The sequence below is a fragment of the Salvelinus fontinalis genome, chromosome 5 (genome assembly GCF_029448725.1).
Source record: "Salvelinus fontinalis isolate EN_2023a chromosome 5, ASM2944872v1, whole genome shotgun sequence".
Taxonomy (NCBI): Eukaryota; Metazoa; Chordata; class Actinopteri; order Salmoniformes; family Salmonidae; genus Salvelinus; species Salvelinus fontinalis.
Genome location: NC_074669.1, coordinates 5,490,205 through 5,506,283, shown reverse-complemented (window position 1 = coordinate 5,506,283; position 16,079 = coordinate 5,490,205). Strand labels below are relative to the sequence as shown.

Below are 16,079 nucleotides of genomic sequence, written 5' to 3'. Positions count from 1 at the left end.
CTATAGGTCTACTCGTTTTTATGGACTCGCATGAGATAAGTAAGCATACCTTTTGCGTCTATTAACGTCTCAGCACCATGGACAGCGTCACCTTGCGGCTAATCTAACCACGGTCGGGCAATATGCTACTGTGCCCCTCGTAACTTTTCAGCACCCTGGACAGCGCCACGGTGCTGCCAATCTCGCCACGGTTTTTTAAAATCGGTTTGCTCTCTTCTGAACTTTACAGCACCATTGAGTTCAGATAACTTCAGGAAGATGTCAGATATCAAACGTGATATGAAATATATGGGAGGGCGTTTTCAACATTTGAAGTAAAATATACTTCTCAACACAAAAACAGTGACATTATATAGGCTAGGCAAAGGAATAAAACAGTTTATGTTATGGCAACAAGTTTGGCTTTACACCTGGGCTGGCGCATTGATCTAATATTTTTTAGAGTCATTTCCGATGCACTATACATTATTCAAAGAGTACAGTATCTAAAGGGAGGCGCTAGCCTGTATCTATATTTAGCCTCCAGGTTCTTTTTAGCCTACCATATAACTTTTGAATATTTTGTGTGGGGAGTGTAGGTGGACTGAATTCTTACAACTGTATCAGGTTAAGTGTTGGATAACCAACACGCAAGAGACGTCACACTGTGTGTTTGGAGCAGAATCGCGTTAGTTGGAAACGCCTTATGTAGCTATGTTCGTTTCGGGTCGGGGCCAATTTTAGCATTTTAGCTATGCCTAAACCTAATTCTCCTAACCTTCCACGTGAATTCTCATAACCTAACCTAACCTGCTAAGAAAAGTCCCTTCTGCTGAGACTAGCTTGGGCTCTGAATAACGTGTTTGAAGAGAAGTTCCCCAAGTGGCATCTGGCGAGTGGCCGGGCCGGGCAGCGATCCGAGTCAGGGAGGCACTAGCTCTTTAAAACAAATGCTCCAGCTGAAATTTTCATTAATCCGAGAGAAAGCTCCATTGAAAGCAGTGGAAGACGATGCTCCAGGGGGGATTGGAGGGAGAGAACTCGGGCTGAGTGTGGCGACACCGTGCGGCGATATCGGTGCTCTTCACTGATAGTCCCGCTCATTGATATTTGTTGCTGGTTCACTGATTGAAAGATTGCAGCTGCAGCAAAGGCGGATGAGAGAGAGAGAGAGAGAGAGAGAGAGAGAGAGAGAGAGAGAGGAGAGAGAGAGAGAGAGAGAGAGAGAGAGAGAGAGAGAGAGAGAGAATGAGAGAGAGAGAGAGAGAGAGAGAGAGAGAGTAGAGAGTAGGAGAGAGAGTAGAGAGAGAGAGAGAGAGAGAGAGTAGAGAGAGAGAGTAGGGAGTGAGAGAAGGGTGTGGGAGGGGGAGGGGTGGAAGAGATGAGGGAAGAAGGCAAGGGGTAACCTCAAACAACAATACAAATGGTGCTAGAGTACTGCTGTAGTAGGTAGCCAGGCGGTTAAGAGCGTTGGACCAGTAACCTAAAGGTCGTTGGTTAGAATCCCAGAATTGACTCGATTAAAAATCTGTCCGTGCCCTTGAGCAAGGACCTCAACCCTAACTGGTCCTGTAAGCTCTGGATAAGAGCGTAGCTAAATGACTAAAATGTTTAAAAAAATATATATATATATAAATATATATATATATAAATAAACGTTGTATCCAAGGCTTTTCAACAGTTTATAGGGAGCAAATGGGAGCAAAAAGGGAGGTGCCCCAACGTTTATGATCCTACGGTTTCTGTCAATATCTAGTTATGAATGGAACTTCTATAGCTTTCCAAAAGCCCCAGCTCACTTCCACCCCGCCCTTAGTGTCAGGAGCTGCCCCAACTTGCTCTCCGCAGCAGAGTGAAACCTGCAGCAGCCAGCGGAAATACAGTGTACTATTCATCATAATACAAGCCAATACGCATTATAATAGCATCAACCACTGCGACGGACGCAACCTTTTTTTCCCTCTGAGATGACTTTTTGCACACACACCGGTATCTCGTGACTTTTCACGCTGGTGCATGCTGGCAAGAGGTCAGGGTGAACCCGGGAAAGGAGAGTATGGGGATGAATATTGGAGAGGGGGTTAAGGATACGAAAGAGACTTTTTAGAGCTAGGGTGTGTGCACAGGTTGTATCTGGCGTGTTGGTGCGCTGGCTCTGACAGTTCTGCTCTCACTGTGAGTCCGGTGGTGAGCGAGTCTAGCGCGTGGGCACGGGCAGCGAGCGTACAGAGATTGCATTGTTATTGTCACCAGCTCAGATAGAATGTTTGCCTAGCAAATACACGGATGGGAACCAAGCCTCAAGACTACAATTCATACCAATCCAGTGGACGAGAAAAGCGCTTGAGACACAGGGGCGCGGGAGATGGAGAACATTGTTAATTCGTACTATAGCGCTTTATGAGACGCATAGTCTATATGGCCGTTTCTAGCCTCTCCACCCTTAATATTCCCCAACCATTTTATTTCCAAAGCAAATTAAAAGATGGACAGACAGCAAATGTCGAGGCGGCGTCTTTAATCAGGCGCTATAGGCTGTAAAGTGGGGAGAATCTAAACGTGACGTCAATGCCTAGTAACTGACGCAGCCCCTCCACAAAAAAATAGGGCTTTTTTCTTTTTTCGTCAGCAAGCTTATTTTTTTCCCGATAAAAAGCCTAAACCACAGGGATAACGTGGGGTTATCCATGTTATGTGAAGGGACCTGATATATTTCTTATGTATAGGCCTATTTTCTGAATTGCAAATCAACCAACTGCTGTGTAGTGAATTCTTCAGCGAAAGTTGCATGGAGACAGGCGCGAGAAGGCGCGAGAAGACGCCAGAAGAGCTGAGCGAGAGCACGCGAAATCAAATATACATAATAACAATAATATACGACAAGTACGAGTGAGAGAGATACGGAGAGGCAGCTCTTGTGCAGAGTTGGTAGATGAAAATGTATGTAGCCTTCATTACATGCGCTCCACGTAACGTTCCTGAGCGATGCCTTTGTGAGTGTTTTTTTTTCGCCTTACTGCGACCTAAAAATAGCACCATGGTTTGATCGCGCGCCAGAAATAGACAGAGGGTCTCACTTGTATAAAAAGGAAGCCGATCCTGAGAAAACTTGGACGTGCCATATTAAGGCTATTTATGAAGCATGGACTGAATATTTGTTTATACCCAATGTGTTATCCCATGTGTCAGTAGAGCATGTTTATGAATGCATTGTAAATGTTTTTTTTCTTTCTTCTCATTCCCTCGGTTCTGCAAGTGGTCCCTGGCTCCTGCTATATGGTAAGTGAGACTTTGAATGTGCGATGTTTTTAATTCAATGTACTTTCTCAGTTTGTCATTTTTGCTCTGTTGCTTGTCTGTTGAGTCTTGTCGTGCTTCCCATCACATTTAGCTCACAACGTAGTAACCGAAAAAGACTATAATTCTTGGTCTTGTTTTTTATCGTTTTTGACAACATTCAAATGAAACCATGCAGCCTTTCTCTGCAGGGAAGGGAATCACCCCACTGGTAAAACAGCAAGTTCAAACTCCTTTGTCTGTTGTTGGCGCTGTTGCGTCTCTTTTCACATATCTTTCCTCCCGCCAAAAAAATATAAGCTTGCGAGGGAAAATCCTTCTCTGATGAGCCTAATTTGCGCTAATTTCCCCCTTTTTTTAAGAGGATGCATAAAGACAGGAATGGAGGAGGAGGAGGAGAAGGCGGAGGAGAGGAAGAAAGGAGACGAGCAACGAGGAAAATTGGGAAGCTGCAGCCTGAAACGTTGCACCGACTTGGGGAAACCCAGAGCTGTCCAACAGTAATGGTGCTGAAAATAACATCGAATGGCACCAGGGGGGTTCCGTACATCACCGAACCTTAGGCGCGCGTGTTCGGAAAGGAAACCAATGCGATTTCAATGAATGAAAACGTTTGCTCTTTCGCGGAGCCTGATCGGAGGCTGAGTCCTTTCCCCCAGGATCAAAAGCCTACATGAAACTCCCGATTGTCGTTAGCTTTGAATGAGTTCGCCAGTAGCAGGTAGACTGTAGCAGCAGAGCGTAACACTTTCTAAGTGTAATCCGTTACATTTACTAGTCACCTAGCCAACATTGTAATCAGTAATGTAACTTTGGGATTCCCCAAACTCGGGGACGTAATCTGATTACTTTTACGTTACTCTTACTATTACTTTCCCCTTAACAGGCATTAGAAGAAGACAACAAGCATCCATCAAACGCATTTGGTGTGTGTTCTCTGACTTGTGGTCAGACTAGCTCAGGTGGAACAAATTTAAACTTGCGTCTTTTTTGAATGCTGAATTGAATGTCTTTGAGAAAAACAGAAAGGTGTCATGTATTTTTTTTGCAAACATCCTTTCTGAATTTAAAAATAATCCATGTTTTTCAAAGTATCTGTAATCTGATTGCAATATTTTTTTGCTGGTAACGTAACTGATTACAGTTACAGTTTTTTGTTGTTGTAATCAGCTTACATGTAGCCTAACTATTGCTACATATCATAGAGAGTTACATAGTGGAGTCTTCTTCCCGCCAGCGTCGTTTGAACAGTTTAAACAGATAATGTGTAGGGCACAGACAGGGAGGCTATAGGCGGGTAGACTTGGATTACCCTTCTGCACACGTCATGCATTGCCATCTTCAGTGTATCAAGCTACCTATAGGCTATACCGTATGATATGACCGTAAACCCATCTTCTGAAGCACCCCCAAAACATTTGTTTCTTCATTCTTAAACAATGTGATCGTTTTCATCCGTCTTGATGATACTACTGGTGAAACCGCGCGTCACCATCCACGTTTCATTGAAAAATAGTCTACCGTTTGCAGCTTTTGGGCTATGCTGCTTTTCAATCCGATATGCATGACTTTATGACAAAGTGAAGACGGACCTCGTTTTTTATTTGAATTAGGGAGCGATTCTAGAGGTCGTGATTTGAGGGCCATAGACCGTACCGCCAAATTCCTGTTTTGGTTAGACTTCTCTCCACAGTAACTTAGCGTTATACTGTAGATGTGGTAAAGAGGGGGGTCGATATTGATGGTTTGACAACAAGATATTGGGCTGCCAAATGGGCAAGGAATCACCCATACAATTATGAAAGTGTCGAAGCAATCACAGCCAATTTAGCAACGATGTAGGGCCCATAGATTAAAGTAGCCTAAGCAATGTGTCGCATGTCAAAATATTGAATCGAGTTCAACCAACGCTCGTATCTGCCTGCAGTTTCGTTCACGTCACACAATAATCATGCTCACTCACTCATAGCTACAGTCCTCGCACGACTTTTGTCCGATAGCCTATATATAGCATTATTTTCGCCGCGGGAGAAGAGTTTGCAGTACACGACATCTACAGTGTCATATCATGGAAAAAGACATCGTCAATGACTGTCTCGTGTTGTGATAGAGTGTGTAACCATTCACCTGTTATATTACTTCCACCTTTTAAAAAACCTTCGCATTTACTCTTCCTTTAACCAAAGCCAGCAGCAGATATAGAGACACATCTCCTTCCTTCAATAATTAAATGTCGGGCCGTGTAATTTCAGTAGAAACCACGGATTCTCGAGTCGTGACTGCTAAACTGAGTAATGTGCGTGTTGGCTGCGTCAGGAGAGGCAGTCACTGTGTAGTGCAGACGGAGGGAGAGAATCGTGACTGACTGGACAGACGGTCGCAAATGAAAATAGCACCCATTAAAAATACCCAGCAGGGACTGGGCAACGTTTTTGATACATTTTCATTGATGTCTCCCTCAATACTACCTCGTTCCTGTACCCTGCATGCTTTACTAATCGTGGCACCAACTTGATGCAGGAGAAGAGAGTTTCAGGGATAGTGGGGCGGTGGGGAGGAAGAGGAGAAGGAGGGAAGGAGGGGGAGGGGGGGTCTTGGTTTGGGATAAAACGAGACACACATTGGGGAGGGAAGATCCATACATAGAGCGTGACCCAGCCTCCTACTCGGTACAGTAACTTTCCTTGTTCCAAGAGGGGAGTACACAGGGGCTCTTGTGATTTGAAAACAAAACTAATTGATGGGGTCTAAAAACATAGAGACATGGGACTGTGAGAAAATAACCTCAAGGGTAAGTAGAGTTTTGCTATTCTGTAACTTTCCCGATTGATCTAAATTTATTAAGTCCATTAAAGATTGTTTAACCATTAGTGTGTGCAGAGTTTAAGAATTGGGCTAGGTGACTATTGTTATTATTGACGTATTATTATTATCATTCTGGTGTTTTGTACCGACTCTTCTTCTTCTTCTTCTTCTTCTTCTTCTTCTTCTTCTTCTTCTTCTTCTTCTTCTTCTTCTTCTTCTTCTGTGTGTTGGAGCCTTCATTGTCATTCTGGATTGCACTTGCTATAATTATGAATCTTTAACATGTGGTACTGACAACAAGTGTGTTTTGAGAGACCCCCGTGTCCTCACTATCAGTGGTACCATCCAGTGAACTCTCGCTGGTCATACAATAGAATCGCTTCAGATGCTTGTGGTGTTGTTGTTATCGCGTTGAGGGCGCTGCAGCGCTTTCCCACGCCTGGTTCACATGCGTTCTGTGGCGCCACATTCATATGAACGTTTCAAAATGGTTCGTGTCTAGCCTATATGCATGTCACTTGGGATGCAGTATATTAATAGCTAACCTGTTGTGATTTATTTTTTCATCATTCTAAACCTGATAGAATTAATTGTGATCTGGTTTGTGTATGCCAACTTGCATTAGCCGTAGGTAAGATGCAATCCATGCACGAATCGAGAATCAATCAATCAATCAATCAATATATAAAATCCATCCAGATGTTCTTTGTATAAAAAACCTTATTCGGTCGCATTTATCAAGTCACTTTCACCAGCTTGGACAAAATTTGGTTTCCCCTTTCTTTTTTTTCTTTCTTTTTTTTTAAAAAGGGGGGTCCCTATATGAGCGAGACACCGATTGGTCGATGACGAGTTTTCGTTTGCTCCAATAAGATCCCTCACTGCTCTCTATTTATTGCGAGCAGATTACTTCTTGCTCCCTCCTTACACAGACCGCTCGAGCGGCTACAGCGAGCTAGTTCTCCACTAGGCGACATCACGAACGAGGGGAATATATATATATATATATATATAGAACCAAAATAAAAACAGTGCTCCTTCTGATACTCAGCGCCTAAACGACCAAACTGGCTTAAACATTTGTGCATTTGGACCAAATAATATTCGAGAGAGAGAGGGACTGAGGGTGAGAAGGGAGAATAAGGGAGATGTGGGAGAAATGAAACTACGGAGAAGGAATTAGATTCAGGACCATGGACAGCGGTAGAATGCAGTAGCGTTGGCATTTTGATGTAGCTTCGCTTGGAACACCCCCCCTACCCCCCACCCACCCCTCCCGCCTCGCCTCATAGTGTTTGATTCAGTTGGAGTCACACAATTGCCTAGGGTTGCTGATGGCTGGATGCACCCAATCCGGGACGGGAGATAAGCGAGGAAGCGACCTTTTTTGATGTCGCTTGCTTAAGACTCACGGACTCTCGACAGGATGTAGAGACAGAAGCCGATCTGATCTGTCCTTCGCGAATCTTTTTGCGGTCTGGGCTTGCTGTACGTATCTATCAAGCTGGGAAGCCCTTACCCCAAAAAGCATTGGCGGAGGGCGCATTCGCCGAGTCACATCGCAAGACGTCTTGCAAGCACGCTTCGTGATTTTTTTTCTCAACAAAATCTATTTTTAGTCTTTCCCCCCCTCCCCTCTTTCTTTTTCACATGATCATTTTTTGCTATAATTATTGTTCATATTATGTTCATACTTATTTTTTATTCTGATTATTGTTATCATTGTTATTGGGCCTACTTTATATAATTGTTACGTGTTAATTGTACTTGGTTTGTTATTTGTTTCTATCGTTAGCCCAAGGTCCCATTTCCAAACTTCGGTGTGCCTCCCAACCCAGGGATATTTAAAAGATTTCTCAGCTCCAGAGTTTCTGAAAATGTTTTTGACTCAACTTGGAGTAATGTGATGTCAATCAGTTCATAGCACCACACCCCCCAGATCCACACCATCAGTACATACTATAGTCCCTTCAGCGGTACGCAGAACGCCCTGCTGAGAAATAAGGCTGCGGCATCCCGAATGATACCCTATTCATTATAGTGCACTATTAACTATAATATTGCTGCCTCACAATAGTGACCGTGCAGCGAGAGAGTGTGTGTGTGTGTGTGTGTGTGTGTGTGTGTGTGTGTGTGTGTGTGTGTGTGTGTGTGTGTGTGTGTGTGTGTGTGTGTGTGTGTGTGTGTGTGTGTGTGTGAGAGAAAGAGCCGTACTGTGTGTGCAGCCGTCCTCTAATAGGAGCGGAGAGGCTGAGATGCTTATTTTATTTCACCCTGCCGACTCTTTCTCTCTCTCTTTCACACACAAACACACACACACACACACACACACACACACACACACACACACACACACACGCACACACACACACACACACACACACACACACACACACACGTGTTTCCCCCCAATGTTTTGATATGTAGCCTATTCCCCTTCGAGCATCGCCAGCCACTGCCCCTTTCATCAAGCCTAAAGCATGGAGCACATCCTTACATCTGTGGGCCGTAAGTTAACGTGGAAGCCCAATTTGAATTTATTGATCAGTTGACAAACTCCGAAACATTCCTCAAATTTACTTCCAACAGCATGGAGCATCTTTCCCGTGCATCACACTTGTGCACATGCGCAAAACCATGAAAACAAAACTCGCAGTTTTTTACTCCTTGTCCAGTTCGATAGAGTAAAATACTGCTGTAATGACACAACTCAATTTACACCCGAAAAACTAAGTTAAAAAGCATACACCGGAAGATGTATTATACTCTATTGTGCCTGAGTTCAGGGTATCCCCGGCCATTACGCATCAGCTCAACCGTTTCAGGGGCAATTATATGAATGTGGGAATAGTATTGGCTTGTTTCATTCAAAATAGTTTGCTACTAATCCGTACAGTCAAGGGTCGGCTATTTATAAGAATGACGTAATGGCATTGCAAGACATCCAGAACTCATATCAATAGGCCTACTTCTCGTCAGCGGTGAATGACATCACATGTCCTTGGCCTCGTCAACTGACAAGACTTGTAACAACATGCATACAAACTCAACTGAAGCTTCGAGTGTAACTTTATAATGTATAAAACGTGGGAATTATCCCCAGAGGTCAAAGGTTGTTTTCCTATTTATTATGAGAAAGAAACAACGAACGCACCAGTGACACTCCCGTTCAGCACCATGGACAGTGTCACATTTTCACCAATCTGACGACACTCTGTTCTTCCTCGGCCCTATTTCAGGGCCGTCACATTCTGTCAATCTGCAGCTCAAATTGGTCACTAAATAAACATAAATGGGACTTCATGCTCACGCCTTTATTTGACTAGCTCTTGGCACAGGTTTGTTTTCTTATGGTGAAAAGTATTTGAGACAGTAGTCCATACGCATATAAAGAGCATACAATAGTTTACACTTGACAGTGGAGATTGTCCTACTGAGATAAAAACAATAGTTTACACTTGACAGTGGAGATTTTCCTACTGAGATAAAAGTCAACTTCTCGCTTTGAACCCGACCTTGATCAAACCCGAGTTGGTTGTCTCTTATTGGACCCACAACCACTGTTTTGCATGGTGTTGTATATGTGTTGTAATGTGCATTTCGGATGGGTAGCCTACATACTTCCTAATTACTATTTTGGTATTTGAACACCACTGCATGCATTAAATGCCAATACCATTGGCTAAATATAAACGTCATGTTTTGTAGTTTGTGTGCGTGGAGCAATATGGATAGACAACGATGCATTGAGTAGCCAAGGCCTAACTAGGCATATCTGTATTCTCTAATAATTGTTAAACTGTCTCGGAAAAGATTTGAGCTATATGTAGGAAACAACCAAGGCAACGTTTACCTGTTATAGAATCTCTCGAAGCAGTCATTAAATTAGTGTGAATTTAAGACGTTTCACTGCATGTGCATTGTTGACGTATGGCCTTCATGCAATCTCCACATTCTTTCAAAGCCTCTGTATTTGTGCGCACGGGACTACCCTCTTCCACTCAGTTGTTTTATATTTGAACGACAATGCTCTATAAATCTAACAGAACTAATGATACGACTGTTTTTCCGTTTTCTGTAGGTGAGAGCCTGGGAAGAAGAAGAAGTAGGAGGAGGCACGATGACTTGACGAAGAAGGGCTCTGGCGTTCGTTCCCTACGCCATGTTACATCCTGGCCAGAAACGTCGACTCTCTTGGGATTTCATCGTCTCCATTGAGAAAGGTAGCCAGCCTATAGGCCTATCACCCCTGGACCACAAAAATCAGTCTGTTCTCGTGTTCAGCGCAAGGTAACAGCTAACCCGAGAGTGTTAACAGAGGCTATGACAGAGGCCACTAGAACGATGACATCAGAAAATCACTTCCCTTTGAAATAGAATTTTGTCGGGGCATTACCACTTGAACAGAAGTTGACCGGCAATGAATGTTAAACGATGGTAAATCATCGCAGTCTTTTGTTATAAATATAGGCTATGGACACGTAATGTCATTAAACATGAATAACTTTTTAGATTTAAGAGACGTAAATACAACAAACACAATTGTTTTTTTGTCGAGTTTTGACACCTTCCATGTGTATATTTAAGCCCATGGTGACATCAGTGCATGTGTGTGAAGGGTGTCTAGGCTATGCCTTCTTGTACTGATCTGTGATAGCGTGTGAGAACGCCTGGTGTAGGCATACATATAGTGTAGTTAACAAACGGGCCTGTCTGTCATTATTTATTTATTTATTTATTTATTTCACCTTTATTTAACCAGGTAGGCCAGTTGAGAACAAGTTCTCATTTACAACTGCGACCTGGCCAAGATAAAGCAAAGCAGTGCGACAAAAACAAACAACACAGATTCTGAAATATGCTTTGGTGGTTAATGTGTTACTAATGTGTTATAAATCATGGAAACACAATCTATATCTCTGAGCTAGTACCACACAACGTTCATAGACCTATTATGTCATATTTTCTGCAATTAGTGAATAACCCGGAAATAAGCAGTGAAAGGAGGGCTAATGAGGGATCCATGAGCAGAGCCGTCATCAAGACGTCACATGCCAAATTATTCCCGCTGCGATTGTTTACTAAGACCAGTAAAGTTTAGGTCTGGAATGCTGTGAATTAGTGGTTTAAAACCTGTGTCTCTCTGGACATGGCTTTTCAAGGTGTCTCTCATAATGTACAGGGTAATAGTGAGATTTTTATGACTACACTGTAAAATATTTCCTGTCATTTTTACAGTCAATTACTGGCAGCACAAAAAGACAGTAAATTACTGTAGATTTACAGGACCTTTAATGTAACACAAATTTACAGCATATTACTGGAACACCTGATTACAGTAACATGCTGTATTTCTAGAATTTACAGTGCATTTACTGGAAGCACAGTGGTTAGTAAACTGTTGCAGATGTACAGTGCCGGTAACTAGTGCCAACAACGGCAGTATTTCTGTTACATATATTTGATATAGGTCTTAAGCACCGTGGTTAGTAAACTGTTGCAGGATACTTTCACTACCTAGTTTGTAATTTATATTTCACTGGCCTGAACTACAATTCACATAGCCTATTTTGTAACAGTTTAATTAGAATACATGTATTTTGTATTTTATAATACAAATATACACTTACAAGTAGCCAGCTTAACTACAGCACTCTCGATAACGGTAACATAATCTCTTTACTTGCTACGGTTGTGGTATATGCCTGTTTACCTTAGTTTAATACACTGACTGTAAGGCGCTCTGGATAAAAGGGTCGGCTAAATGACCAAAATGTAAATGTGAACATGAACACACAAAGAAAACTGCTGGATATTATTAGTATGACCTCTGCCCCCCCCCCCAAAAGCCAAATTTGATCAAAATACAAATAGTTTGAGGGCGGAGTTCATTAGAGTAATACCCAGCAGTGTGCTTTGCAAAAGCATATTTTTCACATTTACATGTTTGATCATTTAGCAGATGCTCTTGTACAGAGCAACTTACAGTCAGTGCATTCATTGCATTCAGGTTGATAAAAAAAAATACATTTTACAGTCATAGCAAGTAAAAAGTTTCTGTAACCGTTACTGGGAATGTTGTTGTAGTTAAACAAACAATGGTCTTCAAAATGTCTTATATTTGTAACAAAATACCCTTTGGATGTTTGTTTTCCTGTTTCTAGCTAGTTTAATTACATTACTGTAAAATTTACAGCAACTTGTGACCAGCTTCCTGTATGGTACTGTAAAATTCTGGGCAATGACTTAGTACAATATTGTAAAATGAGCTTACTACACTCATTTAAAGTAAATGCTACTGAAGTCATGTTGGTATTTCACTGTAATTACATAGGATTAGTGCAAGCAGGTTGGCTGCTAGGTATTTGTATATTACAGCATATATCATAATATTTGGCATTTGTATCACCTACACGTCTAGAGGCCTAAACAAAAGCTTCCAAACAGATCAAAAGGACATGGCTAAACACTCAAAGACTTGCTGCCACTGATCTGTTCCGTATATACATTTAATTGTTAGGGAATCACTACCACATCTCACCTAATGCAACAAGTATAGCCTCTTACAAGGCACGCCTCGAAATGTGTTAATGAGCCACGACAATACCATGCACTCACAAAAGGTTTCTGGCGCTCCAAAATTACAGGAGTTTACTGTATTCTGTGGGGATGGTACTGAATTACAGTAAATGACAGGCAGCACAGTAGCCAGTAAATTACTGTAGATTTACAGGAAAAGTTTTTTCAGATTCCAAAAATACAGTATGGAACTGTATTCTGTGGGGTGGTAATAAATTGCAGTAAATTACTGCCAGAGCAGTAGCCAGTAAGTTACTGTACATTAACAGAACAAATATATATAAACAAAAAAGTATGGTAATCTATTCTGTGGGGTACAGCATTCTCACTAACGGGTGCAACAAATATAGCCTCTTACAAGGCCGCCCACAGCATTTTCCCACAATGCACCATAAATCACAGTATGCTGCTGTAAATATACAGCAATTTTACAGAAGTGTGGTGGAACACCATTGAGCCTGCATAATATATTTCTATTTTTTTTTACAGCAATTTGTTACAGTGTACAGTATTTCTCATTCTGGGTGCATTTTCTATTGCCTCTGTGAGATTTGTGTAGTTTAAGGAAACAGTATGTATGGTTTTAGGAAACAGTATGTATGGTTTTAGGAAACAGGAAACAGTATGTATGGTTTTAGGAAACAGTATGTATGGTTTTAGGAAACAGGAAACAGTATGTATGGTTTTAGGAAACAGTATGTATGGTTTTAGGAAACAGGAAACAAAATGTACTGTGCCTTCAGAAAGTGTTCATACCCCTTGACTTATTCCACATTTTGTTGTGTTACAGCCTGTGAGGATGCTCTGGATAACAGCATCTGGTAAATGTCTAGCATGTAAACATTTAGCACGTAAATTCAAAATGGATTCAATATTATTTTTTTCTCACCCATCTACACATAATACCCCATAATGACAAAGTGAAAACATGTTTTTAGAAATTGTAGCAAATTTATTGAAAGGAAAATCCAGAAATATCTAATTTACATAAGTATTCACACCCCTGAGTCTGTACATGTTAAAAGCACCTTTGGCAGTGATTACAGCTGTGAGTAATTCTGTAAATCTCTAAGACCTTTGCACACCTGGATTGTACAATATTTGCACATTATTATTTTTAACATTCTTCAAGCTTGTTGTCAAGTTGGTTGTTGATAATTGCTAGACAGCCATTTTCAAGTCTTGCCATAGATTTTCAAGACGATTTAAGTCAAAACTGTAACTAAGTCACTCAGGAACATTCAATGCCGTCTTGGTATGCAACTCCAGTGTTTATTTGGTCTTGCGTTTTAGGTTATTGTCCTGCTGAAAGGTGAATTTGTCTCCCAGTGTTTGTTGGAAAGCAGACTGAACCCTGCATTTCCTCTAGGATTTTGTTTGTACTTAGCTCTATTCAGTTAGATGCAGCCACCACTATGCTTGAAAATATGAAGAGTAGTACTCAGTGATGTGTTGTGTTGGATTTGCCGCAAACATAACGCTTTGTATTCAGGACAAAGTTAATTTCTTTGTCATATTTTTTGCAGTTTTTCCTTCAGTGCCTTATTGCAAACAGGATGCATGTTTTGGAGTATTTGTATTCTGTACAGGCTTCCTTCTTTTCACTCTTTCATTTAGGTTAGTATTGTGGAGTAACTACAATGTTGTTGATCCATCCTCAGTTTTCTCCTATCACAGCCATTAAACGTACTGTTTTAGTCACCATTGACCTCATGGTGAAATCCATGAGTGGTTTCCTTCCTCTCTGGCAATTGAGTCAGAAAGGATGCATGTATCTTTGTAGTGACTGGGTGTGTTGATACACAATCCAACGTGTAAGGGATATTCAATATCTGTTTTATTTGTTTACCCATCTACCAATAGGTGCCCTTCTTTGCAAGGCATTGGAAAACCTCCCTGGTCTTTGTGGTTGAATCTGTGTTTGAAATGTACTGCTCGACTGAGGGACCTTACAGATAATTGTATGTGTGGGGTACAGAGATGAGGTAGTCATTCAAAAATCATCTTAAACCCTATTATTGCAGACAGAGTGAGTACATGCATCTTATGTAACTTGTTAAGCCATTTTCTACTCCTGAACTTATTTAGGCTTGCTATAATTAACAAATGGGTTGAATACTTATTGACTCAAGACATTTCAGTTTATCATTTTTAATTAATTTTTAAACATTTCTAAAAACATAATTCCACTTTGACCTTATTGGGTCAAAGGCCAGTGACACAACATCTACATTTGATCTGTTTTAAACTGGGGTAGCAGGTAGTGGTTAGAGTGTAGAGGTGGCAGGTAGCCAGGTAGCCTAGTGGTTAGACTGTGGAGGTGGCAGGTAGCCAGGTAGCCTAGTGGTTAGAGTTTTGGATCAGTAAACGAAAGGTTGTTGGATTGATTCCCTGAGCTGACAAGGTAAAAATCTGTCGTTCTGCCCCTGAACAAGGCGGTTAACCCGCTGTTCCCCGGTAGGCCGTCATTGTAAATAAGAATTTGTTCTTAACTGACTTGCCTAGTTAAATAATAAAAAAATAAAAAAAATGTAAAATGTGGACAAAGTCAAGGGGTGTGATTACTTTCTGAATGCACTGTATGGTTTTAGAAAAAGTCAGGCTGAACTCTGCCTTCTGTTTTACTACACTACATCATTACAAAAAAGTATGAATTATTTCAAGGATATTTAGAACGTTCAACCTCTGTCACTGATTCAGTGCATTCATTGTGCAAGTGAGATTATCATGGTCAACCAAAGGTGAAAAATGTAATGAGCACAATATAGAAACCTTCACAAAACTTCACTCACAAAAAATTATGCCTCTGTAGTTTTCTTTTTACCTTTACCACAATAAACCAGAACTTGTAGAAGAAAAAAAAACATTTCTAAAAATGCTCTTGAATGAATCAGTTCGTGAAATGTAGCATTTTCTATCTAGGACATAAAGGACCACTTTCTGTATACAACCATATAGGACTCAACATCTAGAAATGGCTGTTTATGTCCCCAAGATGCCTGATTTGTATGCCTTAAGGTGTAAGGGGACTGTCTGGCCCTCGGAACAGAGATAAGAACAGGGACTATTTTCTTGAATGGAAGAACGTCATCACTCACTTCTGTCGTGACTCATATCATCACAAATCTTTTTTTCTCTCATTTCAAATGTCTTTGTTTATTTTTAAGGGAAACGTGTTCTGCTCATATACGAACATAAGGCTGGTGGACACACACACACACACACACACACACACACACACACACACACACACACACACACACACACACACACACACACACACACACACACACACACACACACACACACACACACACACACACCCACCAGGGTTGGGGTCAATTCAAATTGAAATCAGTCAATTCAGAAAGTAAACTTACATTCCAATTAAATAATTTAGTATTTTAGTTTCAATGATT

At 41.3% G+C, this 16,079-nt stretch overlaps 1 pseudogene; it reads left to right on the top strand.

The window, feature by feature from the left end:
• Positions 1–2,032: 2,032 nt before the first annotated feature.
• LOC129854951 (very-long-chain 3-oxoacyl-CoA reductase-A-like) overlaps positions 2,033–16,079 on the top strand; it is a 79,991-nt pseudogene continuing 65,944 nt past the window's right edge.